Genomic DNA, 24,823 nt, shown 5'->3' on the forward strand with positions numbered 1-24,823 from the left:
CTCACATTCCGAGACTTGTTTTCAAAGCAACTTAGAAATGTTATACAGAATCTAAAATTTGGATTAAATTTAGATAAAATACCATTAACTGTATTAAGTATTTTTCTGTATAATGAAGATCATAGATAGATAATACCTATTTTTATTGATTGATGCTTTATAGAAAGATAGTAAACTAGGCAGATAATTTGGATTTTCCAGAAATTAGTTTAAAAAGATCACAGGAAACAATTATCCCATTAAAAGAAATACAATAAGATTGCCACATTAGCAGTAGTAATATTTTTGCTTTTCAGCATTTTTTTCTTAATTTAAAAAAATGCTCTAAATATTTGTGCATATATTTGAACACATGCATCATTTGTCTTAGTCATCACATTTTTAATATTTTTTGTTATTTTTAAAGATATGGTTATAATATATTGTTTATTATGTATTTCTATTTCACAATAAAAGATATTTTGGAATGGTTTACTTTGATCTTTTAAGGCAGTCTTAATTGAACTGTTTTTGAGTTGTGTAAGATGTATCTAAAGTTCTTGGTGTAATGTACTTAGGATTTTGGTGCGTAAATCACAAAATTTATGTATTCTGGATTGTCCCTCTGTTAAACATGCTCATTGTCTTATTTTGTTGTACAGAGTGGTTTTGGTGTATGTAGTGTATCATTTTGTTAGGATGCTGGAAAGAGTGAAGATAGGGCATCTTTTACAGGGATTCTTCTTTTAAATTTCTACCTGAGGATATGTAAGAGAGAAACATTGATCGGTTGCTTCCCATACTTGCCCTGACTGAGGATTAAACCTGCAACCTTTTTGGTATATGGGACAATGCTCCAACCAACTTAGTCACCCAGCCAGGGCTTTACAGGATTTCTGTAACTGGGACCACATCTGTAACTGGATTCTGCTTTTTGGACTTTGTACTAAGAACTGGAGTTATATGTCACTTCAAAAGCAGTTATTGAGGGCTTGAAAATAGATTCTATGAAGAATCTACTTTTATGATTTATATGATATTTTTTAATTTTCAGAGCCCTTTTACGTTGTCATCTGATTCATTTGAAATAGGTTAATTAGATTATTCCCATTTCAATGATGAGAGTATAATCCAATTAAAGTGTTCCAGCCTATTGTTGAAACTGGAAAGCGAGTTTCTTTGCTATACTTAAAACCTTATCTCCACCTTCAAATTATACTCCAAGTATAACTACTTGCTAGTACTTAAAATACAACCATTGTAGTCTTGGCTACCACTTTCTCTTACCAGGACTCTGCAAGAGCCTTCTGAATGGTGTCCCTGCATCCTTTTTGTTTCACACAATTATTTCCCCGTGCAGAATGGTCCAGTTAAAATGCCCCTCAGCTCACATCACTCTCATACTTGGAATACTCCAGTGACTGTTGCTTACCAAAACCTATAAAATACCCTGTGTAACCTGGTGTCTGGATGTTTTTTCCGCCTTTTCAACCACTTTCCCCTCGTTTGTGCTCCTCTCTCCATACTCGCCCCACAGGAAGAAATCTATTCTTGTTTAGAGGTTCTGTACATTATGTTGTTCTTTCTGTATGTCCTCCTGGTATTCACTCTCTCACTTCAGTAATGTAATGTGTCTGCTTAAATGTCACCCTCTCACAGAGGCCTTCTCTACCCTTCCTGGTCACTCTGAAACAGGCATCCCCATCATTGTCTGTCCTTTCCACTGCTTTGTTCTTTCCTTGTGCTTAACATGACCTGATGTTATTTATTCATAGTCATTCTGTTATAACATGGCATAATGTGTTCCTGAAAGTAACCATACTATGCAGAATTGTAGCAAGGGGTTTATGGGCAAAATAGGTTTAACAGGGGATCAATATTAAAAAATGTGATGCATTTAACCCTTTGCACTCGCTTGCTTTTTTTTTAAGCTGCTACCGATGCTAACCGTGTCGAGTCACACTCGACATCTGAGTGCAAAAGGTTAAAAAGCATACTAACCTAACAGAAATCATACCATAACATATTAAATGGTTAAAGAGTACATGAACAATATAATACATATGACATTTTACCTTGACCAGTATCTGAAATAGGCTTGTGGAAGTGGACATCTGTTGAAAGGGTTGCAGTTTATAAGTTATTGTGACGTGATAGAAGGAGGGTTATCTGAAATAAACCTCTGAAAGTTGTAACACCAATTGTGGATGGATATGACAACTCATACAGTGAACTGAAGTGGTTGGCAGATGTTTGAGGTGTGTGTGTGAGTGAGAGTGTTGCTTTGTGAATTCCTGTGAAGCTTGGTTCAGCTGGGTGCAACTATTGTTTCTCAAGGTGAAATCGCTCATAAGTAAGTGGGCAATATGTGTTGTGCTCAAATTTCCTGGTATATCAGTAGCACTCAAGCAAATTTGTGTTTTCATAACAAGTATTATAGCAGAACTGCTGTAATTTATTAGTAAATGTTTGTCTTTTGTGGAATATAAACCACGAGAACAGGGAGTGCATTTGTTTTGTTAACGATTTTATCCCTGTATATCACTGTTGTCTAAAACAGTCTTGACAGCTTGTAATATTTCTATATATGGGTGGACAAAAGAATATTGGGATTGTCATGATTTAAGGGAAATTATTGCACTTTTCTTGAATGGTGATTCTCAGATTTGAATGTGTATACCAGTGATGGGCAACCTTTTGAGCTTGGTGTGAAAAACTGAGCATAACTCGGGTAGTGTGTCACTTTGAGGAAAAATCATTATTTCGCAAATGTTTCATCCTCAGGAGCAGCAAATGTTTCATCCTCGGCCTGTGGCCGCCTTAGCGGCCGCATGTCATTAGAAATGGCTACGCGTGTCAGTGCTGACACGTGTGTCATAGGTTCTCCATCACTGGTGTATACTATCACCTGGGATCTTGCTAAAATGCATATTCTAGTTCAGCAGTTCTGGGGTGGGGCCCAAGGGTCTGCCTCTTTATTTTTTTAAGAGAGAGTGGGAGAGATGGGGCGGCGGGGGGCGGGGTGGGGGGGCAGGGGAGAAACATTGATGTGAAGGAGACACATCAATTGGTTGCCTCCTGCACACACCTCAACTGGGGCCAGAAATCGAACTCCCTACCCTTTGGTGCTCAGGCCAATGCTTTAACCACTGAGAACACTGGCCAGGGTGGGTTTGCCTCTTTTTAACAAGATCCCAGATGGTGCCCACTTCACTGGCTGCTTGTGAATAACAAGGCTCTAGAGTCAGCACTCCAATGGAAGTATAATGTAGGCCACAAATGCAAATCACACATGATTTTTAGTAGCCATATTGAAGTAAAAGTGAAGTGAAATTAAATTGAGTATATTTTATATAACCCAATATATCTAAAGTATTATTTCAACATGTGCTTGATATTTAAAAATGATTCTCTGCAATCTTATTGTGCAAGGTCTTTGAAATCCAGTATTGTAGTTTGTTACTAGCCACATCCCATGTGCCTACTTGCTACATGTGTGATCAGTGGCTACTGAATTGGACAGCACAGTTCTGGAGATTATAATCACCCTGTTCTGTCTAGCTTTACACATATTCCTATTTCTCTAAAGAAAAATTTTATGTGCCTTATTTTTGAAACATTTATTCAAGGCAAGGTTGGAATTAATAGATTCTTGAACTACAGGCATACTTCGGACATTTTGCTGGTAGAGGGCCTTGTCTTTGATTTGTGTTTTAAAAAAGCAACATCTGGAAAGTACAATAAAATGAGGTGTGACTGTACATAGTGCTTGTAGTAAAATTTTTCTTTGTTAGTACACATTTATTATAGAAAATTTAGAAAATGGCAGAAATGGGGAAAATAAAATTGCCTCAAATCCTATCATTTTGAAGTTAAATCATTAGTTTTCCTTGGACTCGTTCTTAAGCCATAAAATGTCTGAAGGATTTTATAAATAGTCTTTCCAGGATTTTTATTAAAATGCTTTGATATTGTGTTATGGCTTTTTTTTTTATCTGTCATTTAATATCTGCATAGTGGACTTAACAGACAGTTGGTGTTAGCAATAACAATCTAAGAGGACCAACTAGGAATACTTTTTAGTTAGTGCTTAGAGAATATTAATACTTGCCTTACCTCTTATGCTTAACTAATGACTAAAATCTTCTTTCAGTTAGTTTTAAGTCCAGACTCTGATATTTGTAACTAAGTAACCTTAGACACACTACTTTATCCACTCCTGAAGATTGTTGTGAGGTTAAATGAAATTATGTACATAAAACACTAATAAAGCATTTAGCTAAGTGCCTGGACTGTGACCCAGTATATTATTAGGTTTACTCTTATTTGACTAATGAAGAATTAGTGTCCGATCAGTTTTAGGTCTCAAGCCTCTGCTTCCTTCTTCCTTTAGAGTTAGGAAGGAAAATACTGGTAGTCTGGCAAAAGCAATTCTAACTTGGTAACTGCTCTGACCTAGGACCTTTCAGTGCAGGGACTTTTAGGATAGATGCAGAAGTTCAAAAAAAGTGCAGATATAACTTAGTATTCTGTGGTACGGACATCTAATAACTCAGATCAGACCTAATGCCAGATAGAGGAGAAGTTTCTAAGCATATTGCAACTGGACAGGTAAGATATATATGGGTAGTATCTGGAGCCACCACTATTGATTTAGATAAAAGTCTTTTTTTTTTTAATACTTTTTTATTGAGGTATTATATGTGTACATATCTTACCATTACCCCCCCCCCACCCCACACATGCCCTCCCCCCCCCCAGAGTTTTGCGTCCATTGTTTATGCTTATATGCATACATACAAGTCCTTCGTTTGATTTCATAACTCCCCCACCTCTCCCTAACTTTCCCCCTGTAATTTGAAAGTCTGTTTGATGCTTTACTGTCTCTGTATCTATCTTTTTGTTCATCACTTTATAATGATCTTTACTATCCCTAAATGAGTGAGATCATGTGGTATTTTTCTTTCATTGACTGGCTTATTTCACTTAGCATAATGTTCTCCAATTCCATCCAGGTTGCTGCAAATGATGAGAATTCCTTCTTTTTTATGGCAGCATAGTATTCCATTGTGTAGATGTACCACAGTTTTCCGATCCAGTCATCTGCTGATGGGCACCTAGGCTGTTTCCAAATCTTAGCTATTGTAAATTGTGCTGCTATGAACATAGTGGTGCATATATCCTTTCTGATTGGTGTTTCTAGTTTCTTCGGATATATTCCCAGGAGTGGGATTACTGGGTCAAATGGGAGTTCCATTTTCAGTTTTTTGAGGAAACTCCGTACTGTTCTCCACAGTGGCTGCACCAGTCTGCATTCCCACCAGCAGTGCACGAGGGTTCCTTTTTCTCCGCATCCTCGCCAACACTTGTCGTTTGTTGATTTGTTGATGATAGCCATTCTGACAGGTGTGAGATGGTACCTCATTGTTGTTTTGATTTGCATCTCTCGGATAATAAGTGACTTGGAGCATGTTTTCATGTGTCTCTTGGCCTTCCTTCTGTCTTCTTTTGAAAATATTCTGTTTAGGTCTGTTGCCCATTTTTTTATTGGATCATTTATCTTCCTCTTATTAAGTTGCATAAGCTGCCTGTAGATGTTGGAGATTAAACCTTTATCAGTGATAGCATTTGCAAATATGTTTTCCCATGCAGTGGGCTTTCTTGTTGTTTTGTTGATGGTTTCTTTTGCTCTAAAAAAGCTTTTTATTTTGATGTAGTCCCATTTGTTAATTTTCTCTTTAGCTTCCATTGCCCTAGGGGCAGTGTCAGTGAAGAAGTTCTTTTGGCATATGTCTGAGATTTTGTTGCCTGTGGATTCCTCTAGTATTTTTATGGTTTCCCGTCTTATGTTTAAGTCCTGTATCCATTTTGAGTTTATTTTTGTGTATGGTGTAAGTTCGGTGATCTAGTTTCATTTTTTTGCATGTATCTGTCCAGTTTTCCCAACACCATTTATTGAAGAGACTGTCTTGACTCCATTGTATGTTCATGCCTCCTTTGTCAAATATTAATTGAGCATAGTGGTTTGGGTCGATATCTGGGGTCTCTATTCTGTTCCATTGATCAATATGTCTGTTCTTGTGCCAGTACCAGGCTGTTTTGAGAACAGTGGCTTTGTAATACAGCTTGAAATCTGGTATTGAGATCCCACCTACTTTATTCTTCTTTCTCAGGATTGCTGTGGCTAGTCGGGGTCTTTTTTTATTCCAGATGAATTTTTGGAGAGTTCTTTCTAGGTCTGTGAAATATGCTGTTGGTATTTTGATGGGAAGTGCATTGAATCTGTAGATTGCTTTGGGTAGTATGGACATTTTAATGATGTTGATTCTACCAATCCATGAACATGGTATGTTCTTCCATCTGTTTACGTCTTCCTCTATCTCTTTTTTCAGTGTCCTGTAGTTTTCTGCGTATAGGTCTTTTACCTCCTTAGTTAAGTTTATTCCTAGGTATCTTAATTTTTTTGGTGCGATGGTAAATGGGATTGCTTTTTTAGTCTCTCTTTCTGTAAGTTCATTATTGGTGTATAGAAAAGCCATAGATTTCTTGGCGTTAATTTTGTATCCCGCTACATTGCCGAATTCATTTATTAAGTCTATTAGTTTTTTGATGGAATCTTTTGGGTTCTTTATGTACAATATCATGTCATCTGCAAATAAGGACAGCTTCACTTCTTCTTTTCCAATTTGGATGCCTCTTATTTCTTCTTCTTGCCTAATTGCGATAGCTAATACTTCCAGTACTATGTCAAACAGGAGTGGTGAGAGTGGGCATCCCTGTCTTGTTCCTGTTCTTAGGGGAAATGGTTTTAGTTTTTGCCCATTGAGTATGATGTTTGCTGTGGGTTTATCATATATAGCTTTTATTATGTTGAGGTATGATCCTTCTATTCCCACCTTGTTGAGAGTTTTTATCAAGAAAGGGTGTTGGATTTTGTCAAATGCTTTTTCTGCATCTATTAATATGACTATGTGATTTTTATCTCTCAGTTTGTTTATGTGATGTATCACGTTTATTGATTTGCCGATATTGTACCATCCTTGCATTCCTGGGATAAATCCTACTTGGTCATGGTGTATGATCTTTCTGATGTACTGCTGGAGCCGATTTGCTAGAATTTTGTTGAGGATTTTGGCATCTATGTTCATGAGGGATATTGGCCTGTAATTCTCTTTCATTGAGTTGTCTTTATCTGGTTTTGGTATTAGGGTGATGCTGGCTTCATAGAAGGAGCCTGGGAGTGTTCCTTCCTCTTGAGTTTTTTGGAATAGTCTGAGGAGGATAGGTTTTAGTTCTTCCTTGAAAGTTTGGTAAAACTCTCCTGTGAAGCCATCTGGCCCCGGGCTTTTGTTTGCCGGAAGCTTTATGATGACTGCTTCAATTTCTTCCATAGTTACTGGCATGTTGAGCTGCTTAGATTCTTCCTGATTGAGTTTTGGAAGGTTGTATTTTTCTAGGAATATGTCGATTTCCTCTAGGTTGTCCTAGATAAAAGTCTTTGGCACTCAGATTCTCCCACCCCACCACCATCCCCCAGTCCCTGAGTCATCAAAATGTCCTGAGACAGTTAAGTGGTAAACTTCATTTAGCTTTCTATCTTTTTGAGAAATAGTCTTCACCTGAGTTGTTATACTCAGAGTGACTTCAGGTGTTAGCAAATAGTTTTCTTGAAATGACCCTTAGGAACAATTGCATTTTAAAAAAAATTTATGTTTAATTTCTGTTCATATATTTAGGTAGTGCTAGCCTTTTGGTTTAGTCTTTGATAACTTCTGAATTGTGTGACAGTATGTTAGAAAAGCATGACATAATGTTGGCATCTTCTGAAAAGTTCTGACCTGTACTATACTCACAGGAGTAGTCCTTTCCGGTAGCCAAAAAGCAAATACTAGTAAAATGTGATTTTGGAATATTTTGGCTTGGGTGAGGAGAGGATTGCAATAAAGTGTTCTGCATCTAACACTTGATTGTGAAGAAAAATTTTGCAGACTCTTTCAACTTCATAAAAATGTGCTGGTGATCATGAAAACATTCATTGTAATAGGGAAAAGCTAGGGAAGTTGGAACACAGTATGATGGACTGTTAGAAGTAGTTTTCTTCTAAAAGACTGCCAGTAGGTTTTGCTATGATTTGGTCAGGTTTCTGTTCCTGCTACTCTATTGGCTCTTTATTAGGGTTTTAAAGCATTAATGTTTAATTTTGTATGTATAGATAATGAGTCTCATCATGGGACCTTTAAATTACAAAGAATATTAAGGGTTAAGTCAAGGCTGTACTTTCCAAAACTAGACTAACCTTAATTTTATATTTTTGTGTAATTATGTTCTGTCCTTGTTGCTTTTCATTCTTCAGACCCTATCCTTTGATTTTCAGTCCTATCTTTTTGGTTATTAGACATGCTTCATTAAAATGGTCCATCGATAGCTTCCTAAAATCTTCCTAGCTTGAGTGTTCTCTGTCCTTGTTAGTGCTTGGGAAATCATTCTTGATGTGTGTGTTATGTGCCTTCAGTCACCTCTGACTTTTGGTGATCCTGTGAGTGATGTCCACAATGTCTTGTCCTCACCAGCCCTACTCGGCCTCTGTGGACTCATGCGGATAACTTCTATGGAGTCGATCTATCCCATATTTGGTCTTCCTCTTTTCCTACTGCCTTGTTTTTCCCAGCATTATTGTCTTTTCCAAAGAATCCTTTTTTATGATGTGCCTTGGACAACTTCAGTTTTGTCATATTTGCTTCCAGTGATATTTCAGGGTTAATTTGTTCTAGTACCCACTTGGCCGTCTTTCTAGCCGTACAGAGTATCCGTAGAGCCCTTCTCCAGCAACATATTTGAAATCCATTTTTTTCCTAGCAGCCGCCTTCATTGTCCAACTTTTGTAATTGGAAATACAGGGGTGTCGATGATTTTATTTTAGCCTTGGTCTCTAATAACACAGCTTTGCTCTTAGTGATCTTTCCTAATCCTTACATTGCGCCCTTCTGAGTCTCAGCCTTCTCTTCATTTCTTCTCTTCATTGATGTTCAAATGCAGTCCTGCTTTGGCACTTTCTTCCTTTTTTTAAAAATATATTTTTGTTGATTTCAGAGAGGAAGAAAGAAGGAGAATGAGATAGAGAAACATTAATGATGAGAGAGAATCATTAATCGGCTACCTCCTGAATGCCCCCCTACTGGGGATCGAGCCTGCAACCCAGGCATGTGCCCTGACTGGGAATTGAACTGTGACCTCCTGGTTCATAGGTCGACGGTCAACCACTGAGCCATGCTGGCCTGGTTGCTTTAGCACTTTCTTGTTTCAGTTTCATCAGAAGTAGTTTCAGATCATTGCTACTTTCCACCAGTAAGATGGTGTTATCGCATATCTTAAGTTATTGCTATTCCCCCAATTTTTACTTCTTCCTCTGAGTTTCTAGCCTAGTTTTTCCTGTATGTTCTAGGTACAGATTAAACAGAGAGGGAGATAAAATGTACCCTATCTGACACCTTTGTCTATAGGAAACCATTGTGTGTCTCGATATTCTTTGACAGTGACTTCCTGTCCACACTAGAGGTTACACATCAGGACAATCAAATGCTGAGGCACCTGCATTTCTTTCAGAGCAACTCATAATTTTTCATGATCCTCTCAAAGGTTTTACTGTAGTCTATATAATCCAGTCTAACTTTGTGCAACTCTTTGAAGCACTGCAGTATCTCTCTGTAATCTTTTCAGTATCATTTACTAGTAGATTGTTACCAATGGAGAAAAGCAGAGACTCATATAGAGAGCTGATTTGTTCAGTGCAGTGTTACTTGAAAGAAGCTTATTGGTTGACCTCTGGGCATCTAATATACGGTCAAAGCATCATGTTAAGGAACTACTACCAAATAAAATTTAAAACCTAAAAAAAACCCTCAAATTATAGAGCCAGAACTCTTTGCATATCGACCTTACTCTGATTGTAAGAAAGTTTCTCTAGAGATATATTGTAGTTAACTTGATAACAAGAAATTAAGGTGAAAAAATGTAAAGTGGAAAGAGCACCAGTCTTGAGATCTGGATATTGTCGTTTTTGTTTTACTGGTTATTACCTTTTTTACTATGGGCAAGTCATATAACTTCTTGGCTGCTGCTTTTTTTTTTTTTTTTCTTTCCCCTTTTTTCAGCAAGGTTGAATTGATTATTTCTAAGGTCCTTTCCAAATAAATGGCTTGAGAGGTGTGCAGGGAAACTCTGATTCTGCTTTAATTTATGCTTTCAGGTATTAGCTGTGTGTCCTGCCATTTCATGGTAACTAAAACTCTCCCTTCCAAAGGTATAATACAGTATGTTCGGCTGCTTATGTTTGTGTGGGAATCTTTGGAATATTTCCCACCAGTGTTCATTTTGCATTTTTTATGTGTATACAGAGAAGAGTAGAACAGCATGATAGTTTTCTTCACATTTATTAATTTAAATTGAGAAATAAAGTTGAAAAATTTCAAGACTATTCTAAGCAGAAGTCCTAAAGTTTTTACTGTATGTACTATATACTAGTATGCTGTAAAAATCACTTTTGTTTATATAAAAACTGTTTAGTTTGTAACCTTGTAATACAGCTTTCCAATTTATTGTCTTAAGTTGCCTACCAAATACAATATTCATATTTTGTTTCAAGTTGGGAAATACTAACTTTGACTTTTAAAATACTGAGTATTAAAATTTTTAAACTTAATCTATTGCAGAAATACCAGTTTCTGGTGGGTTTACTTTAAAAATATGAAAGAACCCTGGCCAGTATGCTATGTGGTTAGAGTGCTGGCTCATGACGCACCACAGATTTGATGATTCCCAGTCAAGGGCTTGTGCCTAGGTTACAGGTTTGATCCCTGGCTCTGGTCAGCATATGCAGGAGGCAACCAATTGATGTGTCTCTCATGTCGATGTTTTCTCTCTCTCTCTTCTTGCCTCCCACCCCTCATTCCTCCTCCTACTCTCTTTAAGAATCAGTGGAAGAAATACCCTTGGGTAAGGATGAATGAAAGAAAGAGAGAGAAAGAGAAAGAAACTAATTTATATTCCAGAAGTACTTTTGTATCTGTACTTTAAATATATAGCCTTTTCTGTTTTTTACTTCATAGTGAGATACGTAAGGTATTATAAAATAAAGGCACGCAATTATACAATGCCATTTAAGATTGTGGTTTAAACTGGTTTGAAGTTTAAAGTACCTAAGCATACTATAATTTTGTTTTTATTGTGAGTGATACTTTATTTAATCATTTTTGTTTACAACTGAAATTCTGGAAATTCAGTATTAACATCCTTGCCCATGAGCTTCTCTTAGACACCAGAAAAAGTTTCAACCTTGTGTTGTACCTTGTTCTGGGCTTTATCCAAATGAACATTCATGAGCCCACTGCCATGCTGTTTATGTGGATTCTTTTGCCCACAATCAAGAACTCCTGGATCATGTCATGCACAGCAGTCAGAGTGCAGCTTCTGGGACACTTGCTTATTTTTTGTATGGCTTTTTAGAGTTAGCTTGGATAGAATTCTCCTCTGAGTGATAAAGACAATGTGCTTCCCACTCCGCTTTTTCTCCAACTCTTGTACCAGCTAGACTTGGATTTTCTGGAAAGATTTCAGTTAAAGAACAGGAACAAAGATGGTAATAGTTCTCCAACAGTCACCAACTTCAATTTCCTTGGCTCGTGTGATATTCAGCTCCAGCAGAGCCTGGGAGATGTCGGAACTCAAATTCCTCCAGCTTCTTGCCATTGGGCTTCACGATCTTGTTGCTGAAACTGAACATTGGCCTCTCCTTGGTGAGCACTGGTCTGGGAAGAAATAGTGTAAATGTTAATACCTAAATTGGTGATTTATTTTTGGTGAAAATGGAATCTTTAAAATGCAGATATCAAGCAGTAAATATTTGTAATGTGTAGGTTTCTATAGCTATGGAATGAGCACTGAGGTTTTTGTGAAACATGCTGGTTTTCTACTTACTAGTTGAATGAGCATAGATACTCCTTGCATCTTGGTTTTCTTCACTTTGCTTAGTTTTTAACTTTCTTAAATGTATGTATTTTATTGCTTTTTTACAGAGAGGAAAGGAGAGTGATAGAGAGTTAGAAACATCGATGAGAGAGAAACATTGATCAGCTGCCTCTTGCACACTCCCTATTGGGGATGTGCCCGCAACCAAGGTTCATGCCCTTGACTGGAATCCAACCTGGGACCCTTCAGTCTGCAGGCCGACGCTCTATCCACTGAGCCAAACCAGCTAGGGCAATTTTTAACTTTCTTAATGTCATTATTCTCCCTTGTATCCAGTATTCACTTATGATTCTCTTAGATCTTGCCTCTGAAATAGTCCTTGAATCTTTTCATTTTTTCTCTCAGACCATTGTCCTCTTTTGCCTAAATTAAAGCATTAGCATACTGTTTATTCTTTCATCCAAGTTTATTCCCTGCGCCAGAATTAACTTTTTTTTTTTTTTTAAATCCTCACCCGAGGATATTTTTCCATTAGAGAGGGAAAGACCCAGCACCCGGGCTGGGGAGGAGCCGGCAACCAAGGTACATGCCCTTGACCGGAATTGAACCTGGGACCTTTCAGTCTGCAGGCCAACGCTCTATCCACTGAACCAAACCGGCTAGGGCCAGAAACATCTTTTAAGAAAAGCATATTTGCTCATTCTTTGTATAAAAATCTTCTTGTCTTCCAACTGCCCTTAAGATAAAGTACAAATGTTTCAATAAACAGCTTGCTGCATCTCTTTGTATTTTTCTAGCCCTCCTATATGCTTCAGTTCTTTGAAGATAAAAGTTCTGTCACACATAATGACTTTCACACATGTTGTTTTCTTTTAGAATAATATCTGTCCTCCAGTCCCTTTTGCCTAGTTAATTCCTCTTTTTCAGGCTTCAGTTTAGAAGTAAATTACCTCCTTTAGCCTCCCAACCCCCAGTGTAGGTTAGCACATCTGTATTGCATATAATCCTTTATGGTAACTATCTTGTAGTGTCCAAAACAGCTTCTTGTTTTTCTCTATCAAACCTGCTCTTCCCATAGTCTTGCATTTTGTCTAAATAGAAACTATAGCCTCTCAGTTGCTCAGACCAATAATCTCAAGTCTCCTAACTGGTCTTTCTGCTTTCCTGTTTTCAAACTCTTTAGTCTCAATGCAGCAATTGTATCAAGTCACTCCTTTGCTCAAAAGTCTATACAAAGACCCACAGGCCCTATGTGGTTTGTTACTCCCTCTGTTGTTATCTCTGTGACCTTAAGCCTCTTGATTCTACTCTTGCACTTCAGACACACTGACCTCTTTGTAGTTCCTCAAGCATTACAGGCACATTCTTGCCTCACAGTCTCTGTCTTTGCTCTTCCTTCTCACTGGATGTCTTAGATATTTTCTATCATTTAGGTAGTTTGAAAATTACACATAAAATGGGTGATTAAGGCTAATTACCAGAGAGTAACAACATTGAGTAGATTGAAATAGTATCAGCAAAAGGGATTTCTGTGACACTATGGTTCTTACCTAGGGCAGCAACAGATTATTCAGATGCTTGGTTTCTCATAAATCTTTTTTCTTGCCAGAAGACTAAATACCTAATCTTAAAGGCTAAATCCAGTGCAGTTATTTAGGGTCTATAGAGGGCTGTTTGTTTTGTACTGTTTTTATTAACAAAAAGTTAAAATATACTGTGAACTGTACTGCCAGCAATCTTTTTATTATTAATATACTTGTTTTTAAAATTACAGTTTACATTCAGTATTATTCTATATTAATTTTAAATGTACAGTGAAGTGGTTAGAAAATTAGGTAATTTACAGAGTGGTTCCCCCATTGCTTCAAATACTGACCTGGTCCCATAGATGTTTATGAAGATACTAGAGGCCCCATGCACGGATTCGTGCACTGGTGGGGGGCATGGCCTGTGGGGATCAGCCTGCTGTGGGAGCGCCACTCATCCTGGTCAGCTGAGCGGTGCTCCTACAATGGGAGTACACTGACCACCAGGGGGCAGCTCCTGCGTTGAGCATCTTCCCCCTGGTGGTCAGTGTGCATCATAGCAACTGGTTGTTTAGCTGTTCCGTCACTGAGCTTTTATATATATATACACACACACACACACACACACACACACACACACACATATATATATTATTCATTATATTCCCTATGCTATAGTCTACATCTGTGTGTCTATTCTGCACCTATCAATTTGTACTCCTTAATCCCTTCACCTTTTTCACGTAGCCCCCAAATTCCTCTGACAACTGTCAGTCTGTTCTCTGTATCTGTGAATCTGTTTATATTTTGTTCATTGGATTCCACATATAAGTGAAATCATATGGTATTTATCTTTCGCTATCTGACTTATTTCACTTAGCATAATATACTCTAAATCCATCTATGCTGTCACAAAAGATTTCATTCTTTAATTTCTAAAGATTTCATTCTTTAATTTCTAAACACCTCAGGGTATAACACCCATTTTTATTAGAAAAAGACTTTCACATTAAATAATCTTTTTTTCTTTTTTTTTAAATATATTTTATTGATTTTTCACATAGAGGAAGGGAGAGGGATAGAGAGCTAGAAACATGGATGAGAGAGAGACATCAACCAGCTGCCTCCTGCACACCCCCCACCGGGGGATGTGCCCGCAACCAATGTATATGCCCTTGACCAGAATCGAACCTGAGACCTTCCAGTCCAGACCGACGCTCTATCCACTGAGCCAAACCGGTTTCGGCCACATTAAATAATCTTGATGTGAAGATTATTAGTAATTGTGTATATGTACCACAGCTTTTTATCCACTCCTCTATTGATGGGAACTTGGGTTGCTTTAATGTCTTGTACTGCCACTAATCTTAATTTGTAAATTTTTCAGAGTTCTTTAAAACATGTTTCAGCATATTTCAGTGAAATCTATATTTGTTGTATTTTAGAGAAACATTCTGGCTTTTTTTTTTTTTTCATAATCAGAAACATATACCATTGTTTCTCAAACTATTTTTCATGGACCGCTTGTCCCAGAATCATTGGGGTATTTAAAAATACCACTCAGTCCCACTTAAGACCGATTGATCAGGACCTCACATTTAATACGATCCAAGTCCTGTTGATGTGCATAAAATTTTGACACTGCTTTGTGCTATATGAATGGTAAAATTATAATGAAGTGGAGGAACTAAGAATCCTCTGGCATGATTAGTGGCTGAAAATCTGAGATAAATTTTAATTTCAGTTTTTAAAAATGTCTTTTAATTTAAATATATTTAAAACTTTAAAAAGACTATAACTTGCCCTGGCCAGTATGGCTCAGTTGGTAGGAATATTGTTCTGTACACCAAAAGGTGGTGGGTTCAATTTCCGGTCAAGGCACACAGGTTTGGGGGTTCAATCCCTGGTTGGGTATGTACAGAAGACAACTGACTGATGTTTCTTTCACACGTCAGTGTTTCTCCTCTCCCCCTTCCTCTCTCTAAAATCAATATTAAAAAAAAAAGACTGTAACTTAAAACTTTGATGCTAAGTTAACCTGGACATTTTAAATTTGCCGGAGTATCCTTTATTTTTTTCTGGAAGTAAATAATACATATTTTGAGTTTAAGTAGAATCCAGTTGGAGTTTTCAGTATTCAAGCACCTTCTTAGTGACATTTTGTTGCTTAGGAATCACTGGAGAATGTTGGGAATATTTTTTAGTTAAAACCATAGAAACTATATTGTAAAACTTTTTACAAAGCTATACTTTGTAAGGAAATGTCTCTCTTATCTTAGTGCTTTGGTTGCATCAAAAATATTTCAGGCCCAGCTGGCGTGGCTCAGTGGTTGAGCATCAATCTATGAACCAAGAGGACATGGGTTCAATTCCCAGTCAGGGCACATGCCCAGGTTTCGGTTTTGATCCCCGGTAAGGGGGTGTGCAGGAGGCAGCCGATCAATGACTCTTTCATCATTGGTGTTCCTATCACTCTCTCCCTCTCACTTCCTTTCTAAAATCAATAAAAATATATTTTTAAAAATTTGAGTATTTGTTACAGTAATTGTAAACTGTTTAACTGTTTTACATTAGCACTCAATTTTTACCTTAGATGTGAATGGGTTATTTTGGGTTGAGGAAGGCTGTTTTTTTTCTTCCTACTAGTGAGAACTTTACTACCACGTTAAACCATTTAATGTATAATGGTTTTAAGAGATTGTCCTAAATATTTGGGACTAGTAATTGTTGCATATTTTGGTTATACTTCTGAAGTGGCTATATAAATCAAGATTATTTAATGTGAAAGTCTTTTTCTAATAAAAATGGGTGTTACACCCTGAGGTGTTTAGAAATTAACTTGAGTACCTATATAATTGACTAATACAACATCAGGCATAATTTAGGGCATTTTTATTTTCTAAATTAAATTTATTAAGTGATAAGATTGTATTGATTTCAAGTATGCATTTCTGTGATACTTGATCTAGGTATTGCATTATGTGCCCACCATCCAAAGTCAAATCATCTTCTATCACCATATATTTGGCCCCTTTTACCCTTTACTACCCCCCTCTCTCATTCCCTCTGGTAACCACTATACTGTAAATCTGTGTCTATGAGTTTCAGTTTTATATCCCACACATGAATGAATTCATATGGTTCTTAGCTTTTACTGACTGATTTGCTTAGTGTAATGTTCTCAAGATTCATCCATGTTGTCGCAGATGGCTGTATTTCATCTTTTTAATGGCTGAATAGTATTCCATTGTATATATGTATCACCTTTTCTTTATCCAATCATCTATCAAAGGACACTTTGGTTGTTTCCATGTTTTTGCCACTGTGAGTAATGCTAGAATGAATATAGATTGGAGTGCATATATATCTTCGTGAATAAATGTTTTCAAATATTTTGGGTAGATACCCAGAAGAGGAATTGCTGGGTCATATGGTAAATCTGATAATTTTTTGAGGAACTTCCATACTGTTTTCCACAGTGGCTGTACCAGTTTACATTCCCACGAACAGTGAATGAGGGTTCCTTTTTTTCTACAACTTCTCTAACACTTGTTACTAATCTTGTTGATAATAGCCATTCTAATAGATGTGAGGTAGTATCTCATTGTAGTTTTGATTTGCATTTCCCTAATTGCTAGTGAAGTTGAGCATGTTTTTATATATCTGTTGGCCATTTGTATGTCTGTTCAGAACCTCTGCTCATTTTTTGATTGGGTTGTTTGGTGTTGAGTTTTATGAGTTCTTTATATATTTTGGATATTAACCCCTTGTGGGAATTGTTGTGGCAAATATCTTCTTCCATTTGGTTTATTGCCTTTTTGTTTGCTGTGCAGAAGCTTTTTAGTTTGATACGGTCCCATTCATTTATTTTTGCCTTTACTTCCTTTGCCTTTGGGGTCACATTCATAAAATGTTCTCTATGACCAAAGTTCATAAGTTTAGTACCTATGTTTTCCTCTGTGAAATTTATTTTGTTTTAGGTCTTATATTTAGGTCTTTGGTCCCTTCTGAATTACTTTTTGTCCATGGGACAAACTGGAATCTAGTTTCATTCTTTTCTAAGTAGCTTCCTAATTTTCCCAGCACCATTTCATTGAAGAAGCTTTCTTTTCTTCATTGTGTGTTTTTACCTCCTTTGTCAAAAGTTATTTGCCTATGTAGAAGTGGTTGGGCTTTCAATTCTTTTCTGTTGATCTTTGTCTGTTTTTCTGCCAGTACCATGCTGTTTTGATTACCGTAGCTCTGTAGTATACTTTGAAGTCAGGTAATGTGATACCTGATACTTCATTCTTTTTTCTCAGGATTGCTTTAGCTATTCAGGGTCTCCATAGAAATCTGATTTATTGTTCTGATTCTTTAAGAAATGACATTGGGATTTTGATGAGGATTGCATTAAATCTGTGTACTGCTTTGGGTAATATGACCATTTTAACTATGTTAATTCTTCCAGTCCATGAACATGAAATGTTTTTCCATTTCGTTGTATCTTTTTCAATCTCTTAATAATGCTTTGTACTTTTTATTTTTTTTTATTTATTATTTATTTATTTATTTTTATATATTTTATTGATTTTTTTACAGAGAGGAAGGGAGAGGGAAAGAGAGCTAGAAACATCGATGAGAGAGAATCATCGACCAGCTGCCTCCTGCACACCCCCTACCAGGGATGTGCCCGCAGCCAATGTACATGCCCTTGACCGGAATCGAACCTGGGACCTTTCAGTCCACAGACCGACGCTCTACCCATTGAGCCAAACCGGTTTCGGCAATGCTTTGTACTTTTTAGTAGATAGGTCTTTCACATGATTTCTTAGGTTTATTCCTAGATATTTTATTCTTCTTGTTGCAGTTGCAAATGGAATTTTGTTTTTCATTTCTTTTTTTGAAATGTCATTGTTAGTATATGTCATATGTACAATATGGGAATGCAGTGGATTTTTGCACATTGGTTTTGTATTCTGCAACTTTACTGTATTTTATTGTTTCTAATAGTTTTTTGGTGAAATCTTTAGGATTTTCTATATATAGAGTCATGTCATTTGGAAAAAGTGACACTTTTATTTCTTCATTCCAAATTTGGATGTCTTTTATTTCTTTTTCTTGCCTGATTTGCTCTGGCTAGGATTTCCAGTACAGTATTGGCTGAAGGTTTGTCATATGTGGCTTTTATTATGTTGAGGCATTTTCCTTCTGAACGTATTTCATTGAGTGTTTTAATCATAAATGGATGTTGCATTTTTTTTGTTAATTCTCAATCGAGGATATTTTTTTCCATTGATTTTTAGAGAGAGGGGGAGGGAGGAGGAGACAGAGATGGGGAGGGAGGAGGAGGCAGAGAAACATTGATGGAAGAAGAGAGACAAATCAGTTGCTTGCCTCCTACACGTGCCCTGACTGGGGCCAGTGTCGAACATGCAACCCAGGAATCAAACCCATGACCCTACGGTGTTCCAGGTGATGCTCTAACCACTGAGTCACACTGGCTAAGGCTTGATGTTGTATCTCATGAAGAGCTTTTTCTGCATCTATTGATAAGATCGTGTAATTTTTATCCTTTGTTTTGTTAATGTGGTGTATTACATTGATCAGTTTACACCATTATTGTTTTGAACCATACTTGTGCCCTTGAAATGAACCCTACTTGTTTGTGACATATATTATTTTTTTAATGTTTTGTTGTATTCAATGTGCTAGTATGTTCTTTAAGATTTTTATATCTGTATTCATTAAAGATACTGTTCTGTAGTGTGTGTGTGTGTGTGTGTGTGTGTGTGTGTGTGTTGTCCTTGCCAGTTTTTGGTTATCAGGGTTATGTTGGCCGCATACCGTGTGTTAGGAAGAGTTTGAGAAGGATAGGTACCAAATCGTCTTAGAATGTAGAATTCAGTCTAATGAAGTTATCTGGTCCTGGGCGTTTATTTTTTTGGGAGGTATTTGTTGGATGTTTCAATTTTCTCACTGTTGATTGGTTTATTTAGATTTTCTAATGATTCGTTCTAAGATGGCTATATATTTCTAGGTCAGTGGTCGGCAAACTCATTAGAGCCAAATATCAACAGTACAACAATTGAAATTTCTTTTGAGAGACAAATTTTTTAAACTTAAACTTCTTCTCATGCCACTTCTTCAAAATAGACTCGCCCAGGCCGTGGTATTTTGTGGAAGAGCCACACTCAAGGGGCCAAAGAGCCACATGTGGCTCACGGGCCGCAATTTGCCGACCACGGTTCTAGGTTATTGAACTTGGTGTCACATAGTGTTTCATATTATTCTAGTACTAGAGGCCCGGTGCACGAAATCCGTGCACGGGGGTGCGGAGCGGGGTGGGGGGTGTCCCTTAGCCCTGTCTTGGCCTGCAAAGACGCCAGCATCCCTCACCCCGGCCTCTAGCTAGAGGTCCCTCCCCTCCTTCTGCACAGCCTCTGAGAAGATGCTTGTCCTGGGGCCTCCTCAGGGCCCCGGCCCACGACGCCCTGCAGCTCGGGTACTTGGGGGCTTGGGCTTTCAGGTCTGGCTTCCTCACCTGGCATGGTGAGCATCAGCTGCCATGGGAGCCTTGCCTTAGGAGTCACCCCCTTGGACCATACTACTTGCGAGTGTGTGTGTGGGGGGGTGGCCTCGGTGGCAGTGATTTGATGTCTGTAGCATGCCCGCTGACACCCACCACCGTGGTGCCACACTGGTCCCGTCTGGACTGGTGGCAGGGGGCTTCCAGTCTGCGACTGGGGCTGATGGGCTGCGACTGGGGGCTGCAGGTGGAGGACCCCAGCACCCATAGGGCTCTGTCAGCATCAGGAACTGGAAAGATCCATTTTTCTGGTTCCTCCCCTGCCACGTGGATGCTGAGCTCCGGGCCCGACAGGCCCCTTCCCTCCCGCCGAAAAACAGGCCGGGGCAGGGACGTGGGCATACGGCCCTGGAGACCCCTTCACTCCCGCCGCACGGCTGGCTGGGGCGCACGGCCCCGGAGGCTCCTTCACTCCCGCCGCATGGACGGCCGGGGCGGGGACGTGGGCTCACTGCCCCAGAGGCTCCTTCTCTGCCGCAGCACAGCCGTGGCGCGGACGCTCCCAGTCCTCTATCCAGAGACCGCCTCCACGGCCAAGGAGCAGATGCTGGGCTCCCATTGCCGGGGCGATGCCTCCAGTGTCTGCTATGGGCACCACCATTTTTGTCATGGTATGACGGCTAATTTACATATTACTCTTATTATATATAGGGTGATTCTTTGTATTTCTGTGATATCTGTGGTAACTTCTCTTGCATTTCTGATTTTGATTAAATGAGTGTTCTTTTTTCTTCAGTGAGTCTAGCCAGGGATTTGTCACTTTCATTAGTCTTTTCATAGAACCAACTCTGTGTATTAGTTTTTTGTATAGTCTCTTTGTTCTCTATTCAATTCTGCCCGTATTTTTATTGCTTTCTTCTTCTGCTGACTTTGGTCTGTTTTTGTTCTTTTTCTGGTTCCTTTTGATGTAGTGTTAGGTTGTTTACGTGAGATTTTTCTTATTTCTTGAGATAGGCCTGTAATGATATAAACTACTCTCTTATTACTACTTTCACTGCATCCCAGAAGTTTTGTATGTTGTATTGTCATTCTCATTTGTCTCTCTATATCTTTTTTTATTTATTGACTAGAGGCCCGGTACATGAAAATCGTGCACGGGTGTGTGTGTGTGTGTGTGTGTGTGTGTGTGTGTGTGTGTGTGTGTGTTTCCTTCCGTCCAGCCTGCACCCTCCAATCTGGGACCCTCGAGGGATGTCCGACTGCCCTCTCACAATCAAGGACTGCTGGTTCCCAACCACTCGCCTGCCTGATTGCCCCTAACCGCTTCTGCCTGCCAGCCTGATCACCCCCTAACCAATCCCCTGCCAGCCTGATTAATGCCTAACTGCTTCCCTGCCGGCCCGATTGCCCCTAACTGCCCTCCCCTGCCCAACCTGGTCGCCCCTAACTGTCCTCCCCTGCAGGCTGGTCGCCCCCAACTGCCCTCCCCTGCTGGCCTGGTCACCCCTAACTGCCCTCCCTTGCCAACCTGTTTGCCCCTAACTGCCCTCCCCTGCAGGCCTGGTCGCTCCCAACTGCCCTCCCCTGCAGGCCTGGTCGTCCCCAACTGCCCTCCCCTGCAGGCCTGGTCACCCCTAGCTGCCCTCCCATGTAGGCCTGGGTCATCCCTAACTGCTCTCCCTTGCAGGCCTGGGTCCCCCCCCCCCCCCAACTCTTCTCCCCTGCTGGCCCGGTCACCCCTAACTGCCCTCCCTTGCAGGCCTGGTCCCTCCCAACTGCCCTCCCCTGCTGGCCATCTTGTGGCGGCCATCTTGTGTGTTGGAGTGATGGTCAATTTGCATATTACCTCTTTATCATATAGGATTTCAGAGAGGATGGGAGGGGAGAGAGATAGAAACATCAATGATGAGAGAGAGTCATTGATTGTCTGCCTGATGCACGCTCCCCACCGGGGATCAAGCCCATAACCCAGCATGTGTGCTTGACTGCAATTGGACTTGGCACCCTTCAGTCCGCAGGCCGAAGCTCTATCGTCATTGACCCAGTCAATTTTTAATCGTATATTGTTTAATCTCTACATATTTGTGAGGTTTCTTTCCTTTACTTTTTGTAGTTGATTTCTAATTTCAAAGCATAGTGGTCGGAGAATATACTTGATGTAACTTCAGTTTTAAATTTGTTGAGGCTAGTTTTGTGGCCCAATATATATGTCCATTTTTGAGAATGTTCCATGTGCATGGGAGAAGAATGTATAATCTGATGTACTGGGAGGAAAGGCTCTGTAAATGCCAATTATGTGCATTTTAGTCTAATGTGTCATTTAGGGCTTATATTTCTTTATTGATTTTCTGTTTGGATGATCTATCTGTAGCTGTCAGTGGGGTATTTAGGTCCCCTATTATGATTATGTTTTGATCTGTTTCTCCCTGGGCTCCCTGGTTTTAGTGCCTATATTTTGAAAGTGTTATGTCTTCTTAATGTAGTGTCCCCTTTATCATTATAAAATGTACATTCTGTCTTTTGTTACTGCTGTTATTTTGAAATTCTTTTGTCAGATATGAGTATGGCTACACCTACTTTTCTGTGGATGTTATTTGCTTGGAGAATCAGTGTCTATCTTTGTCTTTGCAGCTTAGGTGTGTTTCCTGAAGGCAGCATGTGGTTGGCTTTTGTTTTTTGATCCATTGTGTTACTCTGTGCCTTTTTATTGGTGAATTCTGTTCATTTATATTTAGGGTAATTATTGATGTACTAGTGGCCAGTACACGAAATTCGTGCATATTAAAAGGGGATTAATTAGAGGAAATAATTTAATATTGCTGTTTGCCCTTTCTCTATAATAGAAGTGTCAGAGATAAAAGAAAATTAGTAAAATGTAAAATGTATATGAAAACCTTCCTCCTGTCAGAGTCTGGGGTGCACTAGGGGACCCAGAGTCAAGTCCCTGCCCACCCATATGCGCCTCAAAATCGCGTGAGACCCAGACCCGGCCGCGTGACCCCCCCCTCCCCCCTTTGGGCTAGATCCAGACCCGGCCAGTCCCACCCTTGTCAAGCCCCGCCTGGCAGGGGGCATAGCCTCAGATCCCCTGGCCCAGTGTCAGGACGGGGGGGCGTGGCCTGAGGTCCCCCAGACTAGGGCAGGGGGCATGCCTTGAGGTCCCCCGTCAAGCCCCACCAGGTGGGGGGACACGGCCTGAGATGCCCTGTCAAGCCCCACTGGGTTGGGGGCATGGCCTGAGGTCCCCCATCAAGCCCTGCTAGGCAGGGGGGCATAGCCTCAGGTCCCCTGGCCCAGCACCGGGAGGGGGGCTTAGCCTCAGTTCCCCCATCAAGCCCCACTGGCAGGGGGGTGCAGCCTCAGGTCCCCCATCAAGCCCCGCTGGGCGGGGGTGTGTGGCCTGAGTTCCCCCAACCCATCACTGGGGGTGCACCTTGAGGTCCCCCCTCAAGTCCCACCCTGTGGGGGACATGGTCTCAGGTCCCCTGGCCTGGCGCCAGGGCGGTGGGCACCGCCTGAGGTCCCCTGTCAAGCCCCACAGGGGCGGGGGAGGGCGTAGCCTCAGGTCCCTGCTGATTACTCGTTAAGGCTCCTTATGGGAACTTGCCTCAGCTGTGGGTACAGCCATCTTTGTGATGGAGTGATGGTCAATTTTCATATTCCCTCTTTATTATATAGGATGAGGATTTTCTATAGCCATTTTATTTTTTGTTTTCTGAGCTGTGTGCCTCTTGGTTTTCTTTTGTGTTTCTGTCTGTTATTTTTGTTTGGTGGTATTCCATACGTTTTTCCTCTGTTTTCTCTATTTTTAAGTTATGTGTCTCAGTTTTGGGTTTTTTTGTGTGTGTGTGGTTACCATTATGTTTATGGAAAAGAAATTTTCATATATACAGTAATTCTTTTTCTTTTGAATGTATCTGATCTCCATCTCCATTGGAAATTCAGACCTTTTCCCCCCTCACCTTTTATTTTTTCCTTTTCACAAATTATCACTGTTTATTCTGTTTGTTGGTGATCTTACTGGTAGTTTTTTTTCAGGTGGAGTCACCCCCTTAAGTATCCTACCTAATAATAGATAAATATGCAAATTGACTGCACCTTCGCTATGCCCAAGCCCACCCACCAGCCAAGCCACGCCCACCAACCAATCAGGATGGGTATGCAAATTACCCCAACAAAGATGGCGGCTACTTTGCATATCAAGACAGCATAGAAAGAAGCCAAGAGCTGCAGAAGGGAGCAAAGCTGCGGAAAAGCAAGCAAGCCGGGGGGGAGGAGAAGGGAGGAGCGGAGGCGGGGCCGGGGGAGAAGGAAAGAGCAGAGGCGGGGCGGGGGAGAAGGAAGGAGAGCAGGCAGGGCCGGGGGAGAAGGAAGGAGAGCAGGCGGGGTCGGGGAAGAAGGGAGGAGCGGAGGTGGGGCCGGGGGAGAAGGAAGGAGAGTGGGCGGGCTGACGGAGAAGGCGGGCCGGGGGAGAAGGGAGGAGCAGAGGCAGGGCCGGGGGAGAAGGGAGGAGCAGAGGCGGGGCGGGGGAGAAGGGTGTAGCGGAGGCGGGGCTGGGGGAGAAGGAAGGAGAGCGGGTGTGCTGGCGGAGAAGGCGGGGCGGGGGAGAAGGGAGGAGCGGAGGCGGGACGGGGGAGAAGGAAGGAGAGCGGATGGGCTGGCGGAGAAGGCGGGGCGGGGGAGAAGGAAGGAGAGCGGATGGGCTGGCGGAGAAGGCAGGGCGGGGGAGAAGGGAGCAGCGGAGGCGGGGCCGGGGGAGAAGGGAGGAGAGCGGGTGGGCTGGCAGAGAAGGGAGAAAAGCAGGGGGGCTGGCGGAGAAGGCGGGGTGGGGGACAAGGGAGGAGAG

At 40.5% G+C, this 24,823-nt stretch overlaps 1 protein-coding gene and 1 pseudogene across 10 annotated transcripts in view; one reads left to right on the forward strand and one right to left on the reverse strand.

The window, feature by feature from the left end:
• Positions 1–24,823, forward strand: part of WAC (WW domain containing adaptor with coiled-coil) — a 96,963-nt gene that overhangs the window by 7,982 nt on the left and 64,158 nt on the right. The gene's annotated exons all lie outside the window — the stretch shown is intronic.
• Positions 11,233–11,758, reverse strand: LOC103294011 (40S ribosomal protein S7-like; annotated as a pseudogene).

The sequence above is a fragment of the Eptesicus fuscus genome, chromosome 5, assembly GCF_027574615.1.
Source record: "Eptesicus fuscus isolate TK198812 chromosome 5, DD_ASM_mEF_20220401, whole genome shotgun sequence".
In the NCBI taxonomy this organism is placed as follows: Eukaryota; Metazoa; Chordata; class Mammalia; order Chiroptera; family Vespertilionidae; genus Eptesicus; species Eptesicus fuscus.